The following is a 21,181-nucleotide window of genomic DNA, read 5'->3' on the forward strand; positions in this document are numbered from 1 at the left end:
GCATTGCCCAGTCATCTTTATCATTAGAATGCCTGGAATAGGCCAGGAGTCTCTCCCAGTAGAATGCCTACTGTCACCCAAGGGTCTTTATTATTAGACAGCCTGGGTTGGGCCAAGAGTCTCTCCCATTAGAATGCCTGGCACTGCCCAGGTGTTTCCATCATTAGACTGTCTGTTTGGCCAGGAGTCGTTCACAGTAGAATACCTGTTGTTGCACGGGTGTCTCTACAATGAGAATGTCTAGGTTCTTCCAGGAGTCTCTCTCATTCGAATGCCTGGGGTCACCCAGGTGTCTCTATCATTAGACTGCCTTAGATCTGCCAGAAATCTCTTATTTTAGAATGCCTATGATCGACCTCGAGTCTCTCCCATTAGAATGCCTTGGGTTGCCTAGGTGTCTCTATCATTGAACTGCCTAGTGTCTCCCTGGAGCCTCTTCCATTGGAATGCCTGTGTCACCCAGTTATTCTTATCTTTAGACTGCATAAGGTCAGACTGGAATCTCTCCCTTTAGAATACAAGGAATAGCTCAGTTATCTCTACCATTAGACTGCCTAGTGTTATCCAGGAGTCTCTCCTATTAAAATGCCTCGTGTCTCCCAGGTGTCTTTATTATTAGATTGCATGGTGTCGGCCAAGAGTTGCTACCATTGGAATGCCTGGGGTGGGCCAGGAGTTTCTCCCATTTGAATGCCTGAGGTCGTTAAGCTGTCTCTGTTACTAGACTGACTGGAATCAGCGGGAATATCTTCTGTTAGAATGCCTGGAGAGGCCTGGGTGTCTCTCTTGACCACACCTGCCTGTGGTCAGCCAGGTGTCTCTCCGACAAGAATGCCAGGAATCGCCATGTTGTCTCTATCATTAGGCTGCTTGGGGTAGGCCGGAAGTATCTCCCATTAGAATGCCTTGTGTCACCCAGGTGTCCCTATCTTTAGAATACCTGAGGTCAGACAGGAGTCTCCACCAATAGAAAGTCTTGGGTCACCAAAGTGTCTCTATCCTTAGGCTACTTCGGGTCGGACATGTTTCTCTGCCATTAGAATGCATGGGGCAGCTGATAGTCTCTCTTTAATTAGAATGCCCTGTTGTCACCCAGATGTCTATAGCACTAGAATGCCTAAGGTCCTCCGGGAGTCTCTCCCATTAGAATGCCTGCGGTCACCCAGGTTTTTCCAAAATTAGACAGCCTGCGTTTGGCGGTAAATCTCTCTCATTAGAATGCCTGGGGTCGCCCAGGTGGCTCTACTCTACTGACCTGGGTCCACCAGGAGTCTCTTCCATTATAATGCCTGGGTTTTCCCCGCCTTCCTGGACTTGACCAGGAGTATCTCCCATTACAATGCCTGGGGTCGCCCAGGTGTCTGTCATTAGCCTGCCTCTATTCAGCCGGGAGTCTTTCCAATTAGAATGCCTGGGATTTCTATTATTAGAATGATTGTAAGAGCCCCATGTGCCTATAATTAGACTGTCAGGGGTCAGCCAGGAGTCTTTCCCATTACAATGCCTGTGGCCCGGCAGGTGTCTTTATCCTATGATTGCCTGTGATTGGCCACAAGTCTCCCATTAAAATGCCTGGGGTCTGCTGGGAGTCTGTCCAATTAGATTGCCTGGGGTTGATATTGTGTCTCTATCATTAGACTGCCTGGGTTCGACTGTGTGTGTCTCTCTTTAAAATGACTGATTTCCTTAAGGTGTCTGTATCATTAGATTGCCTGGGGTCGCCTAGGAGTGTCTCCCATTAGAATGCCTGTGATGCACCATGTGTCTTTATTCTTAGACAGCCTGGGGTAGGCCATGAGTCTTTCCCTTTAGAATGCCTGGGGTCAGAAGGAAGTCTCTTCCATTAGAATGGCTAGGCTCTCCCAGGTGTCTCTACATTTAAAATGCTTCGGTTTAGACAAAAGTCTCTCCCATTAAAATGCCTTGGGTCGTTAAGCTGTCTCTATCATTAGAATTTATGGGGTGGGCCAGCATACTCTCCCTTTCAAATGTCTTGTGTCACCCAGATGTCTCTATAATGAGACTACCCTGGGTTGACCAGGAGACTCTACCATTATAATACGTGGGGTGTCCCAGGTGTCCCTATAATTAGACTCCCTGAGGTGAAAAATGTGTCTCTGCCATCAGAATGCCTGGCATCACCCAGTCATCTTTATCATTAGAATGCCTGGAATAGGCCTGGAGTCTCTCTCCGTAGATGCCTACTCTTGCCCAGGGGTCTTTATTATTAGACAGCCTGGGTTGGGCCAAGAGTCTCTCCCATTAGAATGCCTGGCCTTGCCCAGGTGTCTCCATCATTAAACTGTCTAGGTTTGGCCAGGAATCATTCACATTAGAATACCTGTAGTCGCCCGGTGTCTCTGCAATGAGAATGTCTAGGTTCTTCCAGGAGTCCTCTCATTCGAACGCCTGGGGTCACCCAGGTGTCTCTATCATTAGACTGCCTTAGATCTGCCAGAAATCTCTATTTTAGAAAGTCTGTGATTGACCTCGAGTCTCTCTCATTAGAATGCCTTGGGTTGCCTAGGTGTCTCTATCATTGAACTGCCTAGTGTCTCCCGGAAGCCTCTTCCATTAGAAAGCCTGTGTCACCCAGTTGTTCCTATCTTTCGACTGCCTGGGGTCAGACGGGAATCTCTCCCATTAGAATGCAAGGAATTGCCCAGTTATCTCTATCATTAGACTGCCTAGTGTTATCCAGGAGTCTCTCCTATAAAAGTGCCTCGTATCTCCCAGGTGTGTCTATTATTAGATAGTATAGTGTCGCCCAAGAGTTGCTACCATTAGAATGCCTGGGGTGGGCCAGGAATTTCTCCCATTTGAATGCCTGAGGTCGTTTAGCTGTCTCTGTTATTAGACTGACTGGAATCAGCGGAAATATCTTCTGTTTGAATGCCTGGAGAGGCCCAGGTGTCTCTCTTGACCACACCTGCCTGTGGACAGCCAGGTGTCTCTCCCATAAGAATGCCAGAAATCGCCAAGTTGTCTCCATCATTAGGCTGCCTGGGGTCAGCCAGGAGTCTCTTCCATTAGAATGCCTTGTGTCACCCAGGTGTCTCTTATCTTTAGAGTGCTTGAGGTCGGCCAGGAGTCTCTCCCATTAGAATGTCTTGGGTCACCCAAGTGTCTCTCTTGTTAGACTGCTTGGAGTCGGACATGTTTCTCTGCCATTGGAATTCATGGGGCAGCTGATAGTCTCTCCTTAATTAGAATGCCTGGTTGTCACTCAGGTCTCTATATCATTAGAATGCCTAAGGTCATCTGGGTGTCTCTCCCATTAGAATGCCTGGGGTCGCCCAGGTGTTTCCATCATTAGACTGCCTGTGGGTGGCTGTAAATCTCTCTCATTGGACTACCTGGGGTCTCCCAGGTGGTTCTATTATACTCACCTGGGTCCACCAGGAGTCTCTTCCATTATCATGCCTGGGTTTTCCCAGCCTTCCTGGGCTTGACCAGGAGTCTCTTCCTTTAGAATGCCTGTGGTCGCCCAGGTATTTCTATCATTAGCCTGCCTGTATTTGGCTGGGAGTCTTTCTAATTAAAATGCCTGCATTCTCTATTATTAGAATGACTGTAATAGCCCCATGTGCCTATATTTAGACTGTCAGCAGTCAGTCAGGAGTCTGTCCCATTAGAATGCCTGTGGCCCCTCAGGTGTCTTTATCCTAAGATTGCCTGTGGTTGGCCACAAGTCTCCCATTAGAATGTCTGGGTTCCACTGGGAGTCTCTCCCATTAGAATGTCTGGGGTTGATATTGTGTCTCTCTCATTAGACTGCCTGGGTTCAACCGGGTGTGTCTCTCTTTAAAATGCCTGAGGTCCTTAAGGTGTCTCTCTCATTAGATTGCCTGGGGTCGCCTGGGAGTCTCTCCCATTAGAATGCCAGTGATGCACCAAGAGTCTTTATTCTTAGACAGCCTGGGGTAGGCCACGAGTCTTTCCCATTAGAATGACTGGATCGGTCAGGAGTCTCTCCCATTAGAATGCCTGATGTCAGCAGGAAGTCTCTTCCGTTAGAATGTCTACTGCCCTGGGTCCACCAGGAGACTCTACCATCATAATACGCGGTGTGGCCCAGGTGTCCCTATAGTTAGATTGCCTGTGGTCAACAAAGTGTCTCTCCCTTTAGAATGCCTGGCGTCACCCAGGTGTCTTCATTCTTAGACTGTCTTGAGTCAGCCAGGAGTCTCTTCCACTAGAATGCCTGGGGTCTGCCAAAAGTCTCTCCCATTAGAATGCCTGGAGTCACCCAGGTGTCTCTATCATTAGACTGGAAGGGGTTGAGTCAGAATGTCTCCCATTAGAATGCCTAAGGTCACCGAGGTGTCTCTATAATTAGACTGCCTTGGTAAGGCTAAAAGTCTCCTCCTTTAGAATGCATGCTGTTGCCCAGTTGTCTCTATCCTTAGACTGCCTTGGGTCGGCCAGAAGTCTCATCTATTAGAATTCCTGTGGTCTTCGGGCTTCTCTTACATTATAATGACCGGAGTTGCCTACGTGTCTTTTTTATTAGACTGCCTGGGGTCGGCCAACAGTCTCTATTAGACTGCCTGGGGTTGCCCAGTTGTCTCTAATAATCAAACTACCTGGGGTTGGACAGGAGTCTCTCTAATCTGAATGCCTGGAATAAACCAGGGGTCTCTATCATTGGACTGTGTTGTGTTGGCTAGGAGTCTCTCCCTTTAGAATGCTGGAGGTCTCCCAGGTGTTTCTGTAATTAGACTACCTGAAGTCGGTCCAATGGAATGTCTGATGTCACTCATGTGTCTCTATCATTAGACTGCCTCAGGTTGGCCGGGAGCTTCTCTTATTAGAATGCCTGGGTTCACCCATGTGTCTCTATAATTAGAATGTTTGCAGTTGGCAAGGAGTCTCTCCCTATAGAATGCCTGGGAGGATTCAGGTCTCTCTATCCTTAGACTTCCTGGGATTGGCCTGGGTTCTCTCTTTAGAATGCTTGGGGTCAGCCTGGTGTATCTCCTATTAGAATGCTTGGAGTTGCCCAGCTGACTCCATCATTAGACTCCCTGGGGTTGACTGAGAGTATCTCTCATTAGAATGCCCGGGGTCGCCCAGGCATCTCTATCATTAGACTGTCTGGGGTCTACTGAGAATCTCTCCCTTTAGAATGCCCAAGGTCACCCAAATGTCTCTATCACTAGGCTGTCTGGGTCTGCCAAGTGTCTCTCCCATTAGAATGCCTGGGGTCACCCATGTGTCTCCATGATTAGACTGGTGTCAGCCAAGAGTCTCCCATTAGAATACCTTCAGTTGGCCAGGAGTCTCTTCCATTACAATGCCTGGGATAGTCCGGGAATCTTTCCGGGAATCTTTCCTATTTAAATGCTTGGAGTCGCGTAGTTGTCTCTATCATTAGGCTCTCTTGGGTTGGACAGAAGACTCTACCATTAGAAGGTCTGTGGTTGCCCAAGTGTCTCAATCATTAGACGACCTGGGAATGGCCAGGAGTCTCTCCCATTAGAATACCTGAGGTTGTCCAGAGGTGTCTACCATTAGAATGCCTGAGGTCGCCCAGGTGTCACTATCATTAGAATGTGTGGGTTTGGCTGGGAGTCTCTCCCATTAAAATGCCTTGAGTCGTTTAGGTGTCTGTATCATTAAAATGAATGGGGTCAGCTGGCAGTGTCTCCAATTAGAACGACTGCTGTCACAAAGGTGTCTCTATAAAGACTGGTTTTGCTTCACCCGATGTCCTTATTCTTAGACTGCCTGTGGTCAGCTAGGAGTCTTTTGCATTAGAATTCCTGGGGTCAACCAAAAATCTCTCCAATTATAATGACTGTTGATGCCCAAGTGTCTCTATAATTAGACTGCCTGGTGTCAGCCAGGAGTCTCTGCCATTAGAATGCTTGTAGTCAGTCGAGAGTCTTTTCTATTAGAATGCCTGAGGTCTCCAAGATGTCTCTATTATTAGACTGCCAGAAGCCTGGGGCTGTCCGGGAGTCTCTTCAGTGAGAATTCCTGGAGTTGCCCGGGTGTCTCTATTATTAGACTGACAGAAGTTGGCCAGAAGTCTCTCCCGTTAGAATGCTTGCGGTCACCCAATAGGCTTTATTTTTAGAATGCCCGTGGTAGGGCAAGAATCTCTTCCATGAAAATTCTGGGTGTTGCCCAGGTGTCTCTATCATTAGACTGCATGTGGCCGGCGGAAGTCTCTCCCATTAGAATGCCTGAGATCACCCAGGTGTCTTTATCATTAGATTGCCTATCGTCAGCCGGGAGTGTTTTCCACTAGAATGTCTGGTGTCACTCAGAAGTCTTACTCTTCAGATTGCCTGAGGTTGGCCAGGAGTTTCTTCATTAGAATTCCTGGGGTCAGCTGAAAGTCTCTCTTATTAGAATGACTGGGATCATCCAGGTGTCTGTATCATTATAGTATCTTGGGTCGCCCAGAACCTCTCCTATTAGAATGCCTGGTGTAGCCTAGATATCTTTATAATTAGACTTCTTGGGCTCAGTCATGGATCTCTCCCATTAGAATGGCTGGGGTGGCCCAGGTTTTCCTAATATTAGACTGCATGCTGTCTGCCAGGAGTCTCTCCCATTAGAATGCCTGTGGTCGCCCAGGTGTCTCTATACTTAGACTGCCTACTGTTGGCCAGGAGTCTCTCATTAGAATGCCTGCAGAGGTCCTGGACTTTCTCCCATTACAATGCCTTGGGTCGCCCACTTGCCTCTACCATTGGACTGCGTGGGTTCCACCGAATGTCCCTCCCATTACAATGCCTGAGGTTGCACAAGTGTCTTTATTATTATGCTGCCAGGGTTTGCCCAGAAGTCGCCTTCATTAGAATGCCTGGGGATTCCCAGGAACCTCTAACCTTAACCTGCCAGGGGTTGCCATAAATCTCTCCCAAGAGAATGCTTGGGGTCAGCTGAGAACCTCTTCAATTAGAATGCATTGGGTGGCTCAGGTGGCTCATCATTATAATGCCTGTATTAGTCTGGGAGTCTCACCCATTAGAAGGTCTGGGGTAATTTAGATGTCTATAGAATTAGATTGTCTGAGGATCAGCCAGAGATAATACCTGTGTTTGACTGGGAGTCTTTCCCATTAGAATGCCTATGGTCGCTCATGTTTTGTTATCATTACAATTTCTGGGTTCAGCTGGGAGTCTCTCCCATTAGAATATCTGTAGGCACTCAGGTGTCTCTATCATTAAACTGCCTGGCATCGACTGGGAGTCTCTGAAGTAGAATGCCTTGGGTCAACCAGGTGTCTCTATTGTTTGACTGCCTGGTGTCAGACAAAAGTCTCCTCATTAGAACACTTGGTATTGGACAAGAGTCTCTACCATTAGAAATACTGGGGTTTTGCAGGTGTCAGTATCATTAGACTCCATGAGGTCAGCTGGGAATCTCTCCCATTAAAATATCTAGGGTCACCCAGGTGTCTCTATCATTAGAATGCCTGGGGCCTGCCTGATGTCTTTCCCATTAGAATGCCTGGGATTCCCCAGGTGTCTCTACCATTAGACTGCCTGGGGTTAGCCGGGAGTCTCTAAAATTAGAATGACTGGAGTCTCCCAGGGGTTTCTATCAATGGGCTTCCTGGGGTCAGCCAGGAGTTGCTCTCATTAGAATGCCTTGTGGTGACTGGGAGGCTCTCCCATTAGAACGTGTGGGATTGCCCAGGTGCCTCTAACATTAGACTGCCTGGAGTTGGTCAGGAGTCTCTCTCATTAGAATACCTGGGGTTGCCTAGGTGTCCATCTAATTATTCTACCAGGAATCCACCAGGTGTCTCTCACATGACAATCCCTATGGTTGCCCATTTTTCTCCATCATTGGACAGCCTGGGGCCAGCTGAGAGTGTCTCTCATTCAAATGGCTTGGTTCGCCTAGGTGTCTCTAACATTAGACTGCCTGGGTTCATCCAAAATCTTCTCCCATTAGAATGCTTGAAGATGCCAATATGTGCCTATAATTAGAATGCCTGGGGTGTGCTAGGAGTTTTTCCCATTAGAATGTCAGAGGTCGTCCAGGTATCTCTATTCTTAGGAGGCCTACGTTCAGTCAGTAGTCTCACATTAGAATGCCTGGTGTTGGCCAATTTTCTCTTTCACCAGAATGCCTGCGATCGCCCAGATGTCTCTATTATTAGACTGTCTGGCATTGGCAGTGAGTCTCTTTCATTACAATGCCTGATGTTGTCCAGGTGTCTCTATCATTAGACTGCTTCGGGTTAGGCAAGAGCCTCTTCCATTCGAATTCCTAGTGTCGCCCAGGTGTCTCTATAATTAGACTCCCTGTGTTCAACCAGGAGTCTCTCCCATTAGAATGCCTGGGATCACTTAAGTGTCTGTATTTTTAAAGTTCCTGGGGCCAGCTAGGAGTCTCCCATTAGAATGTTTGGGGTAGGCCGGAAGCCTCTCCAATTATTATGCCTGGGGTCAGCCAGGTGTCTCTATTATTAGAATGACTGAAGTCAGTGGAGTCTCACCTCCATTGGAATGCCTAAGGTCATCTAGGTGTCTCCATAATTAGACTTTTTGTGGTCAGCCAAATATCTCTTCCAAAACAATGCCTGCATTCATCCAGAAGTCTCCGCCATTAGAATGCCTGAAGCCTCTCACGTCTGTTTATAATTAGACTGCCAGGGGTGGGTCAAGAATCTCTCCCATTAGAATGCCTGAGGACACCAAGCTGTCATTATCATGAGATTCCTTGGCATAGCCCAGGTGTATTTATCATTAGATTTCCTGGGGTTGGCCAGGAGTATCTTTCATTAGAATGCCTGCAGTCCCCCAGGTGTCTCTATCGTTGGACTTCCTAGGGTCGGCAGTGAGTGTCTCCCACTAAAATGCTTGGCATCTCCCAGATGTCTCTACCATTAGTCTGCCTGGGGCCAGCCAGTATCCTCTACCATCAGAATGCCTGGTGTCTCCCAGGCGTCTCTATAATTAGATTGCCTGTGTAAGCTAAGAGTCTCTCCTATTTAAATTCTTTGGGTCACCCAAGTGTCATTATTCTTAGACCGCCTAGTGTCAGCCAAGAGTCTCTGGTATTAGGATGACACCTGTTGTCACCCTGGTGTCTCTATAATTAAACCACCCAGGGTTGGTGTTGGCCAAGAGTCTCTCTCATCAAAATGCCTAAAATAGACTAGGTGTTTTTATCAGTATACAGCCTGGGGTTGGCCAGGGTTCTCTCCCATCAGAATGCCTGGCTTCGTCTGGGAGTCTTTTGGATTGAAATTCTTGGGTTGACCCGGGTGTCTTTATTATAATGTCTAGGGTTTTCTTGGAGTCTCTCCCATTATAACGCATGCTGTTGCCCATGTGACTGTATCATTAGACTCACTGGCTTTGGCTAGGAGTCTCTTTTATTAGAATGCCTGGGGTGGGCTGGAAGTCTTTCCCATTTGCTTTCCTATGGTTGGCAAGGAGCCTTTCCCAATAGAATTCCTGGGATAGCTCAGTTTTCTCTATCATTGGAATGCCTGGGATATTCCACGAATCTGTCTCATTAGAATGCCTTATGTCACCCAGGTGTCTTTCCCATTAGAATGCCTGGCATCGCCCAGTCTTCTCATTAGAATGCCAGAAATAGGTTGAGAGTGTCTCCCAGTAGAATGCCTACTGTTGCCCAGGGGTCTTTATATTTTAAAAGCATGGATTTGGCCAAGAATCTCTCCCTTTAGAATGCATGACATTGCCCAGGTGTTTTCATCATTAGACTGTCTAGGTTTGGCCAGGAGTCGTTCACATTAGAATACCTGTGGTCGCCCGGGTGTCTCTACAATGAGAATGTCTAGGTTCTTCCAGGAGTCTCTCCCATTCAAACGCCTGGGGTCACCCAGGTGTCTCTATCATTAGACTGCCTTAGTTCTGCCAGAAATCTCTTATTTTAGAAGACCTGTGATCGACCTCGAGTCTCTCCCATTAGAATGTCTTGGGTTGCCTAGCTGTCTCTATCATTGAACTGCCTAGTGTCTCCCAGGAGCTTCTTCCATTAGAATGCCTGTGTTACCCAGTTGTTCATACCTTTAGACTGCCTGGGGTCAGATGGGAATCTCTCCCATTAGAATGCCAGAAATCGCCCAGTTTTCTCTATCATTAGACTGTCAAGTGTTTTCCAGGAGTCTCTCCTATTAAAATGCCTCGTGTCTCCCAGGTGTCCTTATTTTAAATTGCATGGTGTCGGCCAAGAGTTGCTACCATTAGAATGCCTGTGGTGGGCCAGAACTTTCTCCCATTTGAATGCTTGAGGTCGTTTAGCTGTCTCTGTTATTAGACTGACTGGAATCAGTGTGAATATCATCTATTAGAATGCCTGGAGAGGCCCAGGTGTCTCTCTTAACCACACCTGCCTGTGGTCAGCCAGGTGTCTCTGCCACAAGAAAGTGAGGAATCACCAAGTTGTCTCTATCATTAGGCAGCTTGGGGCCAGCCGGGAGTCTCTCCCATTAGAATGCCTTGTGTCACCCAGGTGTCTCTATCTTTAGAATGCCTGACGTAGGCCAGGAGTCTCTCCCATTGGAATATCTTGGGTCACCCAAGTGTCCCTATCCTTAGACTGCTTGGGGTCAGACATGTTTCTCTGCCATTAGAATGCATGGGGCAGCTGGTATTCTCTCTCTAATTAGAATGCCCTGTTGTCATCCAGGTGTCTGTATCATTAGAAAGCCTAAGGTCCTCCGGGAATCCCATTAGAATGCCTGGTGTCACCCAGGTGTTTCCATCATTAGACTGCCTGCAATTGACTGTACATCTCTCTCATTAGAATGCCTGGGTTGCCCAGGTGGCTCTATTATACTGACCTGGGTCCACCAAGAGTCTCTTCCATTATAATGCCTGGGTTTTCCCAGCCTTCCTGGGCTTGACCAGGAGTCTCTCCCATTAGAATGCCCGGGGTCACCCAGGTGTCTCTCATCAGCCTGCCTGTATTCGGCCGGATGTCTTTCCAATTAGAATGCCTGGGGTCTGTATTATTAGAATGCCTGTAATAGCACCATGTGCCTATAATTAGACTGTCAGGGGTCAGTTAGGAGTTTCTCCCATTAGAATGCCTGTGGCCCCTCAGGTGTCTTTATCCTAAGATTGCCTGTGGTTGGCCACAAGTCTCCCATTAAAATATTTGGGTTCCACTGGGAGTCTCTCCCGTTATAATGTCTGGGGTTGATATTGTGTCTCTCTCATTAGACTGCCTGGGTTCGACTGGGTGTGTCTCTCTTTAAAATGTCTGAGGTCCTTAAGGTGTCTCTCTCATTAGATTGCCTGGGGTCGCCTGGGAGTCTCTCCTATTAGAATGCCTGTGATGCACCCGGTGTCTTTATTCTTAGACAGCCTGGGGTAGGCCACAAGTCTTTCCCATTAGAATGACTGGATCGGTCAGCAGTCTCTCCCATTAGAATGCCTGGGGTCGGCAGGAAGTCTCTTCCGTTAGAATGTCTAGGCTCTCCCAGGTGTCTCTACCTTTAAAATGCTTCAGTTTAGACAAAAGTCTCTCCCATTAAAATGCCTTAGGTCATTAAGCTGTCTCTATCATTAGAACATATGGGGTCTGCCAGCAGACTCTCCCATTCGAATGTCTAGTGTCACCCAGATGTCTCTACAATGAAATCGCCCTGGGTTGGCCAAGAGACTCTACCATTATAATACGTGGGGTGGCCCAGGTATCCCTATAATCTGACTGTCTGTGGTCAACAAAGTGTCTCTCCCATTAGAATGCCTGGCATCCCCCAGGTGTCTTTATTCTTAGACTGTTTCGGGTCAGCCAGGAGTCTCTTCCACTAGAATGCCTGGGGTCTGCCGAAAGTCTCTCCCATTAGAATGCCTGGAGTCACACAGGTGTCTCTATCATTAGACTGGGGGTTGAGTCAGAGTCTTTCACATTAGAATGCCTGGGGTCACCAAGCTGTCTCTATAATTAGACTGCCTGGGTAAGGTCAAAAGTCTCTCCCTTTAGAATGCCTGTTGTTGCCCAGTGGTCTCTATCCATAGACTGCCTTGGGTCGGCCAGAAGTCTCATCTATTGGAATGCCTGTGGTCATTGGGGCTTCTCTTACATTATAATGATCAGGGTTGCCTAGGTGTCTTTTTTATTAGACTGCCTGGGGTCGGCCAGGAGTCTCTATTAGACTGCCTGGAGTTGCGCAGGTGTCTCTAATAATCAAACTGCCTGGGGTTGGACAGGAGTCTTTCTAATCTGAATGCCTGGAACAAACCAGGTGTCTCTGTCATTAGACTACGTTCTGTTGGCTGGGAGTCTCTCGCTTTAGAATGCTGGAGGTCACCCAGGTGTTTCTGTAATTAGAGTACCTGAAGTCAGTCCAATGGAATGTCACATGATGTCACTCATGTGTCTCTATCATTAGACTGCCTCAGGTCAGCCAGGAGCTTCTCTTATTAGAATGCCTGGGGTCACCCTGGTGTCTCTATAATTGGAATGCCTGGTGTCGGCCAGGAGTCTCTCCCTGTACAATGCCTGGGAGGACTCAGGTCTCCCTATCCTTAGACTTCCTATGGTTGGCCTGGGGTCTCTCTTTGGAATGCTTGGGGTTGGCCTGGGACATCTCCTATTAGAATGCCTGGAGTTGCCCAGGTGTCTCTATCATTAGACTGCCTGGAGTTGGCTGAGATTCTCTGACAGCAGAATGCCTGGGTTCACCAGGCGTCTCTATCATTAGACTGTCTGGTGTCTACCGAGAGTCTCTCCCTTTAGAATGCCCGAGGTCACCCAAATGTCTAGGCTGCCTGGTGTCTGCCAAGTGTCTAGGCTATCTGGGGTCTGACAAGTTTCTCTCCAATCAGAATGCCTGGGGTCACCCAGGTGTCTCTATTATTAGAATGACTGTAGTCAGTGGGGAGTCTTGCCTCCATTAGAATGCCTAAGGTCATCTAGGTGTCTCCATAAGTAGACTTTTTGTGGTCAGCCAAAAGTCTCTTCCAAAACAATGCCTGCATTCTTCCAGAAGTCTCTCCCATTAAAATTCCTGAAGCCGCCCATGTCTGTTTATAATTAGACTGCATGGGGTGGGTCAGGAGTCTCTCCCATTAGAATGCCTGAGGACACCAAGCTGTCATTATCATGAGATTCCTTGGCATAGCCCAGGTGTCTTTATCATTAGACGTCGTGGGGTTTGCCAGGAGTATGTTTCATTAGAATGCCTGTAGTCGTCCAGGTGTTTCTATCGTTAGACTTCCTAGGGTTGCCAGGGAGTATCTCCCTTTAAAATGCTCGGCGTCTTCTGGATGTCTCTACCATTAGTCTGCCTGGGATCAGCCAGTATCCTCTACCATTAGAACGCCTGGTGTCTCCCAGGTGTCTCTATAATTAGATTGCTTGGGTAAGCTAAGAGTCTCTCTCATTTAAATTCATGTGGTCGCCCAGGTGTCATTATTCTTAGACTGCCTACTGTCAGCCAAGAGTCTCTGGTATTAGGATGACACCTGATGTCGCCCTGGTGTCTCTATAATTAAACTACCTTGGGTTGGGTTTGGTCAAGAGTTTCTCTCATCAAAATGTCTAAAATTGACTAGGTATTTTTATCATTAGACTGGCTGGGGTCGGCCAGGGTTCTCTCCCATCAGAATGCCTGGCATCGGCCGGGAGTCTTTTGGATTAGAATACTTGGGGTGAACCTGGTGTCTTTATTATAACGCCTAGGGTCTTCTTGGAGTCTGCTATTAGAAAGCATGCTGTCGCCCATGTGTCTGTATCATTAGACTCACTAGGGTCGGCTGGGAGTCTCTTTAATTAGAATGCCTGAGGTGGGCTGGAAGTCTTTCTCCTTGGCATTTCTGTGGTTGGCAAGCAGTCTTTCCCATTAGAAATCCTGGGATCGCTCAGTTTTCTCTATCATTAGAATGCCTGGGATCTGCCATGAATCTCTGTCTTTAGAATGCCTTATGTCCCCTGTGTCTCTCCCATTAGAATGCCTGATGTCGTCCAGTCGTCTTTATCATTAGAATGCCTGGAATAGGCAGGGAGTCTCTCCCAGTAGAATGCCTACTGTCGCCCAGGGGTCTTTATTATTAGACAGCCTGCGTTTGGTCAAGAGCCTCTCCCATTTGAATGCCTGGCATTGCCCAGGTGTTTCCATCATTAGACTGACTAGGTTTGGCCAGGAGTCGTTCACATTAGAATATCTGTGGTCGCCTGGGTGTCTCTACAATTAGAATGTCTAGGTTCTTCCAGGAGTCTCTCCCATTCGAACGCCTGGGGTCACCTAGGTGTCTGTATCATTAGACTGCCTTAGTTCTGCCAGAAATCTCTTATTTTAGAATGCCTGTGATTGACCTCGAGTCTCTCCCATTAGAATGTCTTGGGTTGCCTAGCTGTCTCTATCATTGAGCTGCCTAGTGTCTCCCGGGAGCCTCTTCCATTAGAATGACTGTGTCGCCAGTTGTTCCTATCTTTAGACTGCCTGGGGTCAGACCGAAATCTCTCCCTTTAGAATTCTAGGAATCGCACAGTTATCTCTATCATTAGACTGCCTAGTGTTATCATGGAGTCTCTCCTATTGAAATGCCTCGTGTCTCCCAGGTGTCTTTATTATTAGATTACATGATGTCAGCCAAGAGTTGCTGTCTTTAGAATGCCTGCGGTGGGCCAGAACTTTCTCCCATTTGAATGCCTGAGGTGGTTTAGCTGTCTCTGTTATTAGACTGACTGGAATCGGTGGGAATATCTTCTATTAGAATGTCTGGAGAGGCCCAGGTGTCTCTCTTAACCACTCCTGACTGTGGTCAGCCAGGTGTCTCTGCCACAAGAATGCCAGGATTTGCCAAGTTGTCTCTATCATTAGGCTGCTTGGGGTCAACTGGGAGTCTCTCATTAGAATACCTTGTGTCACCCAGGTGTCTCTATCTTTAGAATGCCTGAGTTTAGCCATGAGTCTCTCCCATTAGAATGTCTTTGGTCACCCAAGTGTCTCTAGCCTTAGACTGCTTGGGGTCAGACATGTTTCTCTGCCATTAGAATGCATGGGGCAGCTGATAGTCTGTCTCTAATTAGAATGCCCTGTTGTCGCCTAGGTGTCTATATCATTAGAATGCCTAAGGTCCTCCAGGAGTCTCTCCCATTAGAATGCCAGGTGTTTCCATCATTAGACTGCCTGCGGTTGGCTATATATCTCTCTCATTAGAATGCCTGGGGTCCCCCAGGTGGCTCTACTCTACTGACCTGGGTCCACCAGGAATCTCTTCCATTATAATGCCTGGGTTTTCCCAGCCTTCCTGGGCTTGAACAGGAGTCTCTCCCATTAGAATGCCTGCGGTCACCCTGGTGTCTCTATCATTAGCCTGCCTGTATTCGGCCAGGAGTCTTTCCAATTAGAATGCCTGGGGTTTCTATTACTATAATGACTGAAATAGCCCTGTGTGCCTATAATTAGACTGTCAGGGGTCAGCCAGGTGTCTCTCCCATTAGAATGCCTGTGGCCCCTCAGGTGTCTTTATCCTAAGATAGCCTGTGGTTGGCCACAAGTCTCCCATTAAAATGCCTGGGGTCTGCTGGGAGTCTCTCCCATTAGAATGCCTGGGGTTGATATTGTGTCTCTATCATTAGACTGCCTGGGATCACCTGGGAGTCTCTCCCATTAGAGTGCCTGTGATGCACCAGGTGTCTTTATTCTTAGACAGCCTGGGGTAGGTCACGAGTCTTTCCCATTAGAATGACTGGATCGGTAAGGAGTCTCTCTCATTAGGATGCCTGGGGTCGGCAGGAAGTCTCTTCCATTAGAGTATCTGTCCTCTCCTGGGTGTCTCTACCTTTAAAACACTTTGGTTTAGATGAAATCTCTTCCATTAAAATGCCTTGGGTCTTTAAGCTGTCTCTATCTTTGGAATTTATGGGGTCAGCCAGCAGACTCTCCCATTCGAATGTCTAGTGTCACCCAGATGTCTCTATAAAGAGACTGTCCTGTTTTGGCCAGGAGACTCTACCACTATAATGCATGGGGTTTCCCAGCTGTCCCTATAATTAGACTGCCTGAAGTCAACAAAGTGTCTCTCCCATTAGAATGCCTGAGGTCGCCCAGGTGTCTTCATTCTTAGACTGTCTCGGGTCAGACAGGAGTCTTTTCTACTAGAATGCCTGGGATCTGCAGAATGTATCTCCCATTAGAATGCCTGGAGTCACCCAGGTGTCTCTATCATTAGACTGGATGGGGTTGTGTCAGAGTCTCTCCCATTAGAATGCCTAGGGTCACTGAGGTGTCTCTATAATTAGACTGCCTGGCTAAGGCCAAAAGTCTATCCCTTTAAAATGCCTGTTGTCTCTTGGTTGTCTCTATCTTTAGACTGCCTTGTGTCCGCCAGAAGTCTCGTCTATTAGAATGCCTGTGGTCGTCGGGGCTTCTGTAACATTATAATGACCCGGTGCCTGAGGCGGCCGGGGTTCTCTATCAGACTGCCTGGGGTTGCTCAGGTGTCTCTAATAATCAAACTGCCTGGGGTTAGACAGGAGTCTCTCTAATCTGAATGCCTGGATTAAACCAGATGTCTCCATCATTAGACTGCCTTCTGTCAGCTATGAGTCTCTCCCTTCAGAATGCTGGAGGTCGCCCAGGTGTTTCTGTAATTAGACTACCTGAAGTCGGTCCAATGGAATGTCTATGTCACTCATGGGTCTCTATCATTAGACTGCCTCAGGTCGGCCAGGAGCTTCTCTTATTAGAATGCCTGGGGTCACCCAGGTGTCTCTATAATTAGAATGCTTGGGGTCAGCAAGGAGTCTCTCCATGTAGAATGCCTGGAGTGATTCAGGTATCTCTATCCTTAGACTTTCTTGGATTGTCCTGGGGTCTCTCATTAGAATGCTTGGGGTCGGCCTTGGGTATCTCCTATTAGAATGCCTGGAGTTGCCCAGGTATCTCTATCATTAGACTGCCTGGGGTCTACTGAGAATCTCTCCCCTTAGAATGCCCAAGGTCACCCAAATGTCTCTATCACTAGGCTGTCTGGGGTCTGCCAAATGTCTCTCCCATTAGAATTCCTGGGGTCTCTATCATTAGACTGCCTCAGATCGGCCAGGAGGACCTTTTATTAGAATGCCTGGGGTCACGCAGGTGTCTCTATAATTAGAATGCTTGGGGTCAACAAGAAGCTCTCCCTGTAGAATGCCCAAGGTCACCCAAATGTCTCTATCACTAGGCTATCTGGTGTCTGCCAAGTGTCTCTCCCATTAGAATGCCCGGGGTCGCCCGTGTGTCTCTATCATTAGTCTGGTGTCAGCCAAGAGTCTCCCATTAGAATACCTTCAGCTGGCCGGGAGTCTCTTCCATTACAATGCCTGGGATAGTCCAGGAGTCTTTCCTATTAAAATGCTTGGGATCGCCTAGTTGTCTCTATCATTAGGCTCTCTCGGGTTGGACAGGAGACTCTACCATTAGAATGTCTTCGGTTGCCCAGGTGTCTCTATCATTAAACGACCTGGGAATGGCCAAGAGTCTCTCCCATTAGATTGCCTGAGGTTGGCCGGAGGTCTCTCCCATTAGAATGCCTTCGGTCTCCCAGGTGTCTCTATCATTAAAATGCATGGGTTTGGCTGAAATTCTCTCCCATTAAAAGGCCTTGAGTCGTTCAGGTGTCTGTATCATTAAAATGAATGGGGTCGGCTGGCAGTGTCTCCCATTAGAATGCCTGCTGTCACCAAGATGTCTCTATAAAGACTGGTTTTGCTTGACCAGGTGTCCTTATTCTTAGACTGCCTGTGGTCGTCCAGGAGTCTCTTTCATTAGAATACCTGGGATCAACCAAAAGTCTCTCCAATTATAGTGACTGTGGGCGCCCAAGTGTCTCTATAATTAGACTGCCTGGGGTCAACAGGAAGTCTCCCATTAAAATGCCTGTGGCAAGCCAGGTGTCTCCATTATTACATTGCCTAGTGTCAGCCAGGAGTCTCTGCCATTAGAATGCTTGTGGTCGGTGGAGAGTCTTTTCTGTTAGAATGCCTGGGGTCTCCAAGGTGTCTCTATTATTAGACTGCCAGAAGCCTGGGGCTCTCCGGGAGTCTCTCCAATTAGAATGCCTGGAGTCGCCCAGGTGTCTCTATTTTTAGACTGCCAGAAGTCAGCCAGAAGTCTCTTTCATTAGAATGCTTGCCGTTGCCCAGTAGGCTTTATTTTTAGAATGCCCGTGGTGGGGCAAGAGTCCTTTACATGAAAATGCTGGGTGTCGCCCAGATGTGTCTATCCTTAGACTGTCTGTGGCTGGTGGAAACTGTCTCCCATTAGAATGCCTGAGATCACCCAGGTGTTTGGTTTTTTTGTTTGTTTGTTTGTTTTTAGTTTAATAGACATTTATTCCTTTAGTTGAGCAACCTCTACACGATAAAAATGTATGACTTAAGATCTTTTTTGTGTGTGTGAAGAAATTTAGGTCTCAAGAACTTGCATGAACTTGCTATGAATGCTTCCTGGAATTCAATTAACTGAGCCTTTGAAAACCCTAGAGAAGATAGGAGAAAAATGGTTCAGAGAAATGAGTTTTTAAGTTTAAGTCAGAATTTAGAATTGGGCAATTACTTGTCTACCTTTTTTTTTTTACACTCAAATCCACCCTGGGAAACAGTCTAGTGTCCTGGAAGACATGATACAAACAGAAATGCAATGTGGTGGTATACTCAGTCAAAGTGGGAGCACAAGAGATGGCCCAACTTTGTGGAATGGTAAGGATTTTTAGGGTAGTTTGGCCAGGAACAAGAGAAGTAACTGCAGAAAACACCTACGGTTGGAAGCCATGTGCTTATGACCTTTTCTGTAGCCTATAGGAGTGCACAGAATGGGTAACCCAAGATGTTTTTAAGACTGACTGGACTAAGAATGAGGTACTTATAGCCAACTACTTTCCCCCCTAATGTGACTGAAGGGATTCATAATGATCACAATTAGCATTACATTTAAGTATTTTAGGATTGACTTCTCACACTTGAAAGGTATTTATCTAATGGCCACTGGCTTACCAGCTTCCCACTCTAGCATCCATTGCTAGCTTACCAATCTTAAGGGTAATTTTATCTCACATTCAATTTCAAAACACAACAGGGTTAATACCACTACCACTAATCATTGAGCTACATGAAGCCACGGCACTGAATCAGAAGCTTTCACCTTTTGTATGTGAATTTAAAATGGTACTATGGAGGTGGAGGCAATTTTCTTCAGGCTAACCCATATTTTCTAAAGCCCAATTTAAAAAGTCTGTGCCTGTCAAACTAAAAAAACTCAGCCACTTGAAAGTAAACCAGCAGAGCATTGCCATCACCCCAACAAAATTGCAGGTTTCATCACATGCACCAGACAAATCTACAGGGCTAGTTTCAGTTCTCTTAAAGAATTTATCTTAAACCAATTATACCACAGTATGTTTTATACACTGACATACAACTCCCTAATAAGATAAAGCAAAGACAAAAAAAGTTTATCTTATTAGAAACAAGATACACCACCACTTATTCTCTTCAAACATTATTAACTTTCTTAATTTGACAAAGCATTCAAGAAACAATCTGCAGACTAGTTTTAACAGAAAAATAACACCTGTCAGCAGACATGACTGTCCTAAACAGTTTATTAGGTATGAATTTTACAAACGTTACTTATATTAGTGGTAACGGTGGAGCTGGAGAGTATTGTACCTTCTCCAAGATGCCCGGCGAGAACCACGAATAGTGTGGTAGAACTTAAGGCCCTTTCCAAGGCCACGGCTCTTTTGGCCTGCAGATGTCAGCCCATGCATCTCCCAGTGCTTGTGGACTGATTTGGTGATCCACTGGGTGTCAGGATTTCTTCTGATAGCTTTATGAATTGATCAATGAGGATAACCTCAAAAAACTCATATGTGAAGCCTTTTCCAACCCAGTAAGAATTCAGGACTCTCAGAGCCCAGAGTGGAGTCCAGTTCGCTCCTCTGCAACGGACTGAAGGCTTCAAGAAAACTTTAGCTGGGTAACCCCATGATGGACAGGCTTGCTGTAAAATGAACCCTTAGGAACTGGGCGTTTTTAGTCACCATGGTAAACACAAATCCTATATATAATGAAAGCTTGCTTGGCCTTGTAACCCAGTCAGCGCCATTGATCAGGCCAGGTGGGGCAGGGATCCCTGTGGAGAGCAGAGAGCTGGTGGTACAGCCAGCAGCGGACCCTCAGAAGAAACCACATGACATCAGACTGCTTCTTTCTCCATAGCTCCTGGATGTACTTGCATGCACCCATCTTGGCTTACCTGATGGCTACCACCAGATGGAAAGGGGCCACCCAGGTGTCTTTATCATTAGATTGCCTGCGGTTGGCTGGGAATGTTTTCCATTAGAATGTCTGGTGTCACTCAGAAGTCTTACTCTTCAGATTGCCTGAGGTTGGCCAGGAGTTTCTTCATTAGAATTCCTGGGGTCAGGTGAAAGTCTCTCTTATTAGAATGACTGGGGTCATCCAGGTGTCTGTATGATTATAGTATCTCGGGTCACCCAGAATCTCTTGTATTAGAATGCCTGGGGTAGCCTAGGTGTCTTTATGATTAGACTGCTTGGGCTCTGTCATGGGTCTCTCCCATTAGAATGCCTGGGGTGGCACAGGTTTCTCTATTTTTAGACTGCATGCTGTCAGCCAGGAGTCTCTCCCTTTAGAATGCCTAGAGTCACCCGGGGCTCTGTAGCATTAGACTTGCTGGGGTCAGCCAGAAGTCTCCACATTAGAATGCTTGGGGTTGGAGGGAGTATCTCCCATTAGAATGGCTGGGGTCGTCCAGGTGTCTTTCATTTTAGAACGCCTAAGATCATGAGGTTTCTCTATAAGGAGACCATGGGGTCAGTCATAAGTCTCTCCTGAAGGAATACCTGGTATCTGCTGAAAATTTCTCTCATTAAAATGTCATAAAATTGCTTGTAGTCTGTTGGGAGCTTTTTCTATTAGAATGCCTGTCATCTCCAAGGTGACTCTATTTTTAGAAAACCTGGGGCCATCCGGGAGTCTCTTTAATTAGAATGTCTGGAGTCATCCATTTGTCTCTATCATTAGAATTCCTGAATTTGTCCAGGAGTCTCTCCCATTACAATGGCATGGGTCGCCCAAATGTCTCCATCATTAGAATGTCTGCCGTTGGCCATGAGTCTCTCCCATAGGAATGCCTGGGATCACCCTGGCATCTATCATGAGACTGCCTTGAGTCAGCCAGGAGTCTCTCCCATTAGAATGCCTGGGTTTGCCTAAATGT

At 47.0% G+C, this 21,181-nt stretch overlaps 1 pseudogene; it reads right to left on the reverse strand.

Moving 5' to 3' along the window:
* Positions 1–19,571: 19,571 nt before the first annotated feature.
* On the reverse strand, positions 19,572–20,184 carry LOC105487660 (large ribosomal subunit protein eL15-like; annotated as a pseudogene).
* Positions 20,185–21,181: the final 997 nt, after the last annotated feature.

Source organism: Macaca nemestrina, chromosome 20 (genome assembly GCF_043159975.1).
Source record: "Macaca nemestrina isolate mMacNem1 chromosome 20, mMacNem.hap1, whole genome shotgun sequence".
NCBI classification, from domain to species: Eukaryota; Metazoa; Chordata; class Mammalia; order Primates; family Cercopithecidae; genus Macaca; species Macaca nemestrina.